Raw genomic sequence first — 9,222 nt, forward strand, 5'->3', positions numbered from 1 at the left:
CTTTTGGTGACAATAATGTAGATATGTTTGTCAATTGTAATGACTATTACTTTGAGGGCTAGGGGCAGATGTTGATAATGGACAAGGCTATGCAAGTGTGAGGGTACCAGGCATAAGGGAAATCTCTTGTACCTCCTGCTCAATTTTGCTGTGAAACCAAAACTACTCTAAAAATAAAGTCTACAAAAAGAAAAACAATGATATAAATGGTATAATTTATTAATTTTCTAAGATATAAAAGACACTAAGTAAAAAGTTGCACTGAAATGACAGCACCCAACTCCAATGCCAGATTAGCTGGGTTCAAATCCCAGTTCACCTCTTCTTGACCGTGTAAATTTAAGCAAATTACTGAATTTCTCACTGCCTGAGTTTCTACTTCAGTAAAATGGGGATAATAATAGGGCCTCTTTCACAAAGCTTTTAAACAAAGTAACAAGTTAATAAATGTAAAGCATTCAATAAGGTGTGCAGCACAAAATTACTCCATATAAATATTTGCTAAATATAAAATCAATCTAGGCACAAGCACAAAAAACATGCCTACTGCTACCTGCATGCTAATATAAGTTGAGGAATTATAAACATTCAGATAATCTGGCAAATCACACTTCTGAACATACCTTTAAACACAAAAGTTTAGGTTCATCAAGATTGCCTTTTAAATGGATATAATTAGTCAAATCTAACTGCCTAGAAGGGTTCTCTGCCAATAAATAATATAAATAACCAAACGATATACAAAATATTCTTCAAGGTCAAATCCAAAAGTTTCTCACTAGAGAAAAGTATAAAGTAGTTACTGGGAACATAGTGAGACAGAACACAAAGTAACGGAAATACCAACTTAGCCAGCAAAAGAACAGGAAGAGTAAAAATTAAACCTTCACTTTGAAAGTCTGAGGCTACCTCTTCTTGGTAGGACTCTAACCTCTTGCCAAGAATCCTTGAAGTTTATTTTTTCTTCTTTGATTTTAAGAGAAAATCATGAAAATTAAGCACTCTGGAACTGATGAAAACAAAAACAACTTTTTATACATTATGGTGAACTTTCATATTGTATATTCTAAACAATTAAGGTCAATTAATTTTATTGAAATTAAAGGAATTTTAAAGTAATTAATTAAAACAATTCATGTATTTCTTAAAATATCAAAGAAAATACTTCATACAAATGCTTCACAGATTATATGAAAGAAAAAGCCTAGTTACTACACATTAGTTCTTTGGTTCCTTTCTTGCCACTCTAAATGGAGGCATGTTTAAAATTTATCCATATGTATAAAAATATAAATATAAAAATCCATAGATGCATAAAGCCTAATAAATATTTCTTAAAATAAAATCCACCAGTGAAGCATAGTTATTTAGCAGAGCTACCCTGGTATTAGTTTGCTAATTACAAAAAAAAAAAAAAAAAACCTCCAAAAACGGGTCAATGTTAGTTCTATCTAGAGTTTTTTAAAATGTAAACTACATAGGCTGCCATTTAGCTTAGAGTTAAAGCACTGGTTAAGAGGGCTGCCACTATGGCCTAGTGAGTTAAGCCTCCGCATGCATCGCTGCACCTGCATCCCATATGGGTGCTAGTTCAAGTCCTGGCTACTCCACTTCAATCCAGCTCCCTGCTAATGCGGCTGGGAAAGCAGCGGAAGATGACACAAGTGCCTTGGCCCCTGCACCCACATGAGAGACCAGGAAGAAGCTCCTGGCTCCTGGATTCTGATTGGCCCAGCTCCAGCCATCGCAGCCACTTCGGGAGTGAACCAGCAGATAGAAGAACTCTCTGTAACTCTGCCTCTCAAATAAATAAATAAATCTTTTAAAAATAAACAAATAGGGCCAGCACCGTGGCTCACTTGGCTAATCCTCCGTCTGCGGCGCTGGCATCCCATGTGGGCACTGGGTTCTGGTCCCAGTTGCTCCTCTTCCAGTCCAGTTCTCTGCTGTGGCCTGGGAGGGCAGTGGAGGATGGCCCAAGTGCTTGGGCCCCTGCACCCGCATGGGAGACCAGGAAGAAGCACCTGGCTCCTGGCTTCAGATCGGCGTAGCTCCGGCCTTAGCAGCCATTTGGGGGGTGAACCAACGGAAGAAGACCTTTCTCTCTGTCTCTCTGTTCTAATTCTACCTGTTAAATAAATAAAATAAAATAAAATAAAATAAAATAAAATAAACAAATAAAACACTGGTTAATATGCCTTCATCCCATATCCAATTATCAGAGTACCTGGGTTCTATACCTGCCTCTGGCTCCAGATTCCAAGTTTCTGCTAATGCAGACCCTGGAAGGCAGTGGTGATTAATGAAGTCGTTGGGTTCCTGCCACACATTGGGAAACTTGGATTGAGTTTCTGGCTCACAGACCTACTGTTGCAGTCATTTGGGGAATGAAGCAGTGGATAGGAGCTCCCTCTCGCTCTCTTTCTCCCTCTCAAATAAAATAAAACATATAATGTACTACAGCTGACATTCCTTATCTATGTGTTTCATATGCAAATTAAATCAACAGCAGATTTGTGAGGAAAAACTGTGTCTGAACTAAACATGTACAGACTTTTTGTCATTAGTGCCCTAATCAACAGGGTTTTTATTTTTTTATTTTTATTTTTTGACAGGCAGAGTTAGACAGTGAGAGAGAGAGAGACAGAGTTATAACAGTGAGAGAGACACAGAGTGTTAACAATCATTTCTATTATCTTAGGTTTTACAGGCAATATAGAGATAAAGCATGTCAGTACAGGAGGATGCACTTAAATTACATGCAAATACTATGACATTTTATAAAAGGAACTTGAATATCTAGGATTTTTCGCATTGACAAGGAGTCCTAGAACTAATCCCCAGAGGATACTGAAAGCTGGTTGTTTCAGAGGTTTGGCCCAGCAGTTAAGACATTCACCTATCATATCAGAGTGCCCTGTTCCAGTCCTCTCTACCACCTCTGATCTAGCTTCTTGCTAATGTGCACTCTGTGAGGCAGCAGATGATAGCTCAAGTATTTGAATCCTGGACACCCACTCACATGGGACACCCAATTGCATTCTGGGCTTTCTACTTCAGCCCAGCCCAGCCCTAATTGTTCTTGGCATTTGGGAAGTCAATCAGTAGATGATCGACCTGTCTCTACCTTTCAAATAAAATGAAAACAAACATTTAGAGGAAAAAAGGAACATAATTAGATATATCCAGGAGAAAAAAAATGTGCATTTGTTGAATTCTATTACATACACCAGACATTTTACATGTATAGTCAAATGTTAATATTACTACCACTTTGACCACTCCATTACTATTTTTATCTATTTCAGAACTATTAGACTAGTAGAGGAAGATCAGATCAAATAATGAAAAAAAAAATCATATGGTTAATTCCTATGGGAAAGAACAGTAAGTCCACACATTAACTACAAAATAACTTTTTATAAAACAATATCTGGGGGCCAGCACTGTGGCATAGTGGGTAAAGTTGCAGCCTGCAGTGCCAGCATCCCACAAAGGCACCACTTCCAATCCAGCTCTCTGCTATGGCCTAGGAATGTAGTAGAAGACGACCCAAATGGGAGACCTAGAAGAAGCTCCTGGCTCCTGGCTTTGGATCAGCACAGCTCTGGCTGTTGTGGCCATCAGGGGAGTGAACCAGCAGATGGAAGACTGACTCTCTCTCTCTCTGTAACTCTGCCTTTCAAATAAATAAATCTTTTAAACAAACTATCTTTTTGAAAAGCTCCAGTTATTTCTTTATTTTTATTTTTTTTTTATTTTTGCCAGTCAGAGTTAGACAGTGAGAGAGACAGAGAGAAAGGTCTTCCTTTCCATTGGTTCACCCCCAAAATGGCCGCTACGGCCAGCACGCACTGATCCGAAGCCAGGAGGCAGGTGCTCCTCCTGGTCTTCCATGGGGTGCAGGGCCCAAGGACTTGGGCCATCCTCCACTGCACTCCCGGGCCACAGCAGAAAGCTGGAATAGATTGGAATAGGAACAACCAGGACAGAATCCGGCACCCCAACCAGGACTAGACCCCGGGGTACCGGTGCCGCAGGCAGAGGATTAGCCTAGCGAGCCGCAGCCCCGGCTCCAGTTATTTCATTTCTAAAGAAAGATCTTGAGACAGATTTTCCACTTCTGTCTTTATCATATCACCTTGGTGATCAGACTTCACTTACCAGATTTCTTCTTGACAATATGCAAACTAAACACCCATAAGATGTTATCAACCAAGATATTAGCAGCCAATATTTACTTTAAAGTGGAATTAATTCAGGGAATTAATTTTGAAATATAATTTAAATGATTACACAAACCATTAGCCCAAATACAAACCCTACCCTTTTTTTTTAATATTTTGGATCTCATTTCTTTTTCTTTTTTTAAGATTTATTTGTTTGAAAGACAGAATTACAGAGAGAGGTAGAGACAGAGAGAGAGGTCTTCCATGTGCTGGTTCACTCCCCAGATGGTCACAACGGCCGGGATCCGAAGGCAGGAGCCATGAGCTTCTTCCAGGTCTCCCACATGGGTGCAGGAGTCCAAGCACTTGGGCCATCTTCTACTGCTATCCCAGGTCATAGCAGAGAGCTGAACTGGAAGCGGAGTAGCTGAGTCTCAAATCAGTGCCCATATGGGATGCCGGTGCTTCAGGCCAGGGCTTTAACCTGCTGCGCCTCAGTGCCGGCCCCCAAACTCTACCTTTTAATACTCAAAACATTCATAAATTCCTTTTAAGATTTATTTATCTATTTGAAAGTAGGAGTTACACAAAGAGAACAGGAGAGGCGGAGAGAGAGAGAGAAAGAGAGGTCTTCCATCGCTGGTTCACTCCCTAACTGGATGCAACCGCCAGAGCTGCACCGATCCGAAGACAGGAGCTTCTTCTGGGTCTCCCATGTGGGTGCAGGGGCCCAAGGACTTGGTCCATCTTCCACCACTTTCCCAGGCCATAGCAGAGAGCTGGATTGAAATGGAGCAGCTGGGACTTGAACCGGTGCCCTTATGGGATGCCAGCAATGCAGGCGGCGGCTTCACCCACTATCCACAGCGCCAGTCTCACAAATTCTTACTTTTCAAAAAAATCGTTTCCAGGTCAGTGTTGTACCCAGTAGATTAAGCAACTGCCTGTAACACCAGCATCCCTTATAAGATTAGGTTGTGGTCCTGGTTGCTCTACTTCCAATCCAGCTCCCTGCTAATATGCCTGGGAAAGCAGCGGAAGATGGCTCGCATGCCCAGGCCCCTGCCATCCACATGGGAGACCCAGATGAAGCTCCTGTCTTCAGCCTGGCCCAGCCCCGGCTGTTACAGCCATCTGGGGAGTGAACCAACCACTAGATCTGTTAACTCTGCCTTTCAAATAAACAAACAAACCTTCAAAAAGTATTTGCACAACTAAAATTATTCAGGGTCTAACTTCAATTCATAGCACATGAATACCTATGCTGTGTCTACCATAGAGATATGTTTGTAATGGATGCTTAATAAGAACATCTTGATTTGGTTTTAGAAGACAAAACAGATTGTGACTGAAATGAACTGTCTCTGGAAATTAACTTGAAACAATTTGAATTAAAAATGGACATGGGGCCGGCACCATGGCTCACTTGGTTAATCCTCCACCTGTGGCGTCGGCATCCCATAAGGGCCTCGGGTTCTAGTCCCGGTTGCTCCTCTTCCAGTCCAGTTCTCTGCTGTGGCCTGGGAGGGCAGTGGAGGATGGCCCAAGTGCTTGGGCCCCTGCACCCGCATGGGAGACCAGGAAGAAGCACCTGGCTCCTGGCTTCAGATCGGCGTAGCTCCGGCCTTAGCAGCCATTTGGGGGGTGAACCAACGGAAGAAGACCTTTCTCTCTGTCTCTCTCTCTCACTGTCTAACTCTGTCAAATTAAAAAAAAGGGGGGGATATTAAATCCACTAACATAAAGGGCCGGTGCTGTGGCGCAGCGAGTTAACACCCTGACCTAAAGCACCGGCATCCTATATGGGTGCCAGTATGAGACCCAGCTGCTCCACTTCCCATTCAGCTCTCTGCTTTGGCCTGGGAAAGCAGTGGAAGATGGCCCAAATGCTTGGGCCCCTGCACCCACGTGGGAGACCCGGAAGAAGCTCCTGGCTCCTGACTTTGGATCGGCGCAGCTCCAGCCGTTGCAGCCAACTGGGGAGTGAACCAGCGGATGGAAGACCTCTCTCTCTCTCTATCTGCTTCTTCTCTCTCTGTGTAACTCTTTCAAATAAATAAATAAATCTTTTTAAAAAATCCACTAACATTAAGTATCACATTTCAGGGAACCATGTCAAATGTATGGCGGCATAGCAGGTTAAATCACCAGCTGTAATACCAACACTCCATCATCCACATGGGAGACCCGAATGTTCCAGGTTCCTGGCTTCAGGCTGGCACAGCCATTGCACCCATTTGGGAAATGAATCAGTGGATGGAAGATTCTTCCTCCTCTCCCCATAACTCCGCCTTTCAAAAAAATAAATACATCTTTAGAAAAATGTAAATACCTGAAGACAATAAGTTTAGAAAGTATAGAAAAAATATTCATATCAAAAAGTATGATAGGCCGGTGCCGCGGCTCACTAGGCTAATCCTCCACCTGAGGCGCTGGTATTCCAGTTCTAGTCCCGATCAGGGTGCCGGATTCTGTCCCGGTTGCTCCTCTTCCAGGCCAGCTCTCTGCTGTGGCCCGGGAGGGCAGTGGAGGATGGCCCAAGTGCTTGGGCCCTGCACCCCATGGGAGACCAGGAGGAAGCACCTGGCTCCTAGCTTCAGATCAGCGCAGTGCGCAGACCGCAGCAGCCTTTTCCGTTGGAAAAGGAAGACCTTTTTCTCTGTCTCTCTCTCACTGTCCACTCTGCCTGTCCAAAAAAAAAAAAAAAAAAAAAAAAAGTATGATAGAGTTTGTAAAGTCAGAGAAGAATTTTTTTTTAAATTAAGAAGTTAGAAATTTAAAAACTGTGTTTTGCTTGTACTTTCATCTTTATGGATGTTTGACACAGTCTATATTTGTACCCTCTTTCAATGGAATTAGAAGCTACTCTTTGCCGGCGCCGTGGCTCACTAGGCTAATCCTTCGCCTTGCGGCGCCGGCACACCGGGTTCTAGTCCTGGTCGGAGCGCCGGATTCTGTCCCGGTTGCCCCTCTTCCAGGCCAGCTCTCTGCTGTGGCCAGGGAGTGCAGTGGAGGATGGCCCAAGTCCTTGGGCCCTGCACCCGCATGGGAGACCAGGAAAAGCACCTGGCTCCTGGCTTGGGATCAGCGTGATGGCTGCGGCGGCCACTGGAGGGTGAACCAACGGCAAAAGGAAGACCTTTCTCTCTGTCTCTCTCACTGTCCACTCTGCCTGTCAAAAATAAAAAAAATAAATAAAAAAAAATAAAAAAGAAGAAGAAGCTACTCTTTATGTATATGGACTGACTTCACTCTATCCCCCAACTCCACTTGAGGATTAAATGATACAAAGGTAAATAACTGCCTGGAAAATTCAAGTCCTTCAAATACAAGGTCTGCTATTCTACCCTGATTATGGCCAGCAAAAGCGGAAATTAAATGAAAATCATGTTTATTTTTACAAATACATTTCAACTTTAACAACTTTTTGCACATTAGGGATAACACATAACACTATAACCCACTAACACTTAAAAGCAAAGCAAAAGGATCTTTCTTCAACAAATATATAATGTAGTACAAATGAAGCTTCAATTCACAGATTATAATTAGCACTTCTCAATAAGCAAAGAACTTGGCAAGGAAGTACACAGACACCACCTCCACACTGCAAGGGCTATAGAGAAAACAAAAGTCTTAAACACATTTTTGTTAAATGTTGCCATTTTAAAAATGAAATTGCTTTCATTAGGTTCAAGTAAGTAGGTATTAGTTGTTGGGGACATTAATGGGTACAAAAGAACTAGGCTTTGTTATTAAGAAAAGTTCCTGAAACAGTAAAAATTACTTGAAATGACAGATCTCTACATCAAGGCCTAAAGTTCACATTGTCAATTCCAAGAACTGTCTGTGGAAGTCTTTTCAATTTTTCAAAGCATGTTAAACTATGTGTAGGAAGAAGGTACTTAGTAGAGCACTTATTACTGGTCAGACTTCCTTTAAATTTATTTCATTGGTGAAAACTTACTAAAGGGGTGTTTTAAACAACACAAGGTATCACTGTTTTAAAACCTAACTGAAAAGAAATAGGCACCTTAATTTTTACACAGTATTAAAAAAAACAAGCACTACACTAATATCACTATTATATATTCAAGTGTCCAAAAGATGGGAGCTTGTAAACACAGCAGAGGTAAAGAAAAAGAACTACAAAGAGACATCATCCTCTGAATGTACTCCCAGCTAGCATCGGCAGTCGCAGCTATTACAAGAGAAAAGACTAATAACAACTGTAAAAGCACGAGCAAACACTGCTCTTCCATTCTTTCTAGCAATGTGTGGAAGAATCAGTGCTGCATGTAAAGTAAGTTACAAACCTTCATGAAAACTTTTAAAAAGTTCTACCCATTCTTGTTATCATTTATGATTGAGTTAAGGAAGATGAAAGTAGTTAACTTAGTTACAAGTAGCTTCTTCATCTCTCTGCACCAAGAAAATAACGAAAAAATTAATACAATATCAGAACAAACAATAAGATTTCATAGGACAAGTCAAGTAGTCTTTTGAAGGGATGTAAATAGTAGAAATGTCTACCCCAAATACCAGGTGATCCAAATATCTTATGGCTTCGTGATGCATTTTTAAATAATTTTCTGTTTGAAGAGTATGGCCACTTAAATATATCCTACATTCTCTAAACAGGCAAGGACGAACAGTTAAAAACTTGTTTGCAATAATATCACAGATAACCCAACAGTATTAATTTTTTAAAAAACTTCCCCACAGCAGAGGAACAAATCACAACAAATAAAGTGTTTTTTTCTATAGCAGTAACTTGTCCTAACAACAATTCATGAGCAAAGTATCTTGGAAGAATGCACATTTTGTACTTTTTTTTTTTTTTTAAAGTGCAAACCTTAAGGCCAAAGTCCAAATGAGAAATCAAAACAGGACTCCTGACAGCGAATTCCCTTTCAGGACATGCTCGCTCTTGCTTCAACAGCAGAGCAAAGTAACTTCCACGTACGACGAAAGTCAACACAGGCAAATGTGTCCAGTAGTCATTTTTAAAAAGGAGAACTTGCTGCTGTGAATATTTCCCTATTTTTCCCCG

General features: G+C 41.4%; 1 protein-coding gene across 16 annotated transcripts in view; it reads right to left on the reverse strand.

The window, feature by feature from the left end:
* PICALM (phosphatidylinositol binding clathrin assembly protein) overlaps window positions 1–9,222 on the reverse strand; it is a 116,145-nt gene that overhangs the window by 105,134 nt on the left and 1,789 nt on the right. The window lies entirely within an intron of this gene.

Source organism: Oryctolagus cuniculus, chromosome 1, assembly GCF_051225735.1.
Source record: "Oryctolagus cuniculus isolate XC-2025 breed Fujian yellow rabbit chromosome 1, ASM5122573v1, whole genome shotgun sequence".
Lineage (NCBI taxonomy): Eukaryota > Metazoa > Chordata > Mammalia > Lagomorpha > Leporidae > Oryctolagus > Oryctolagus cuniculus.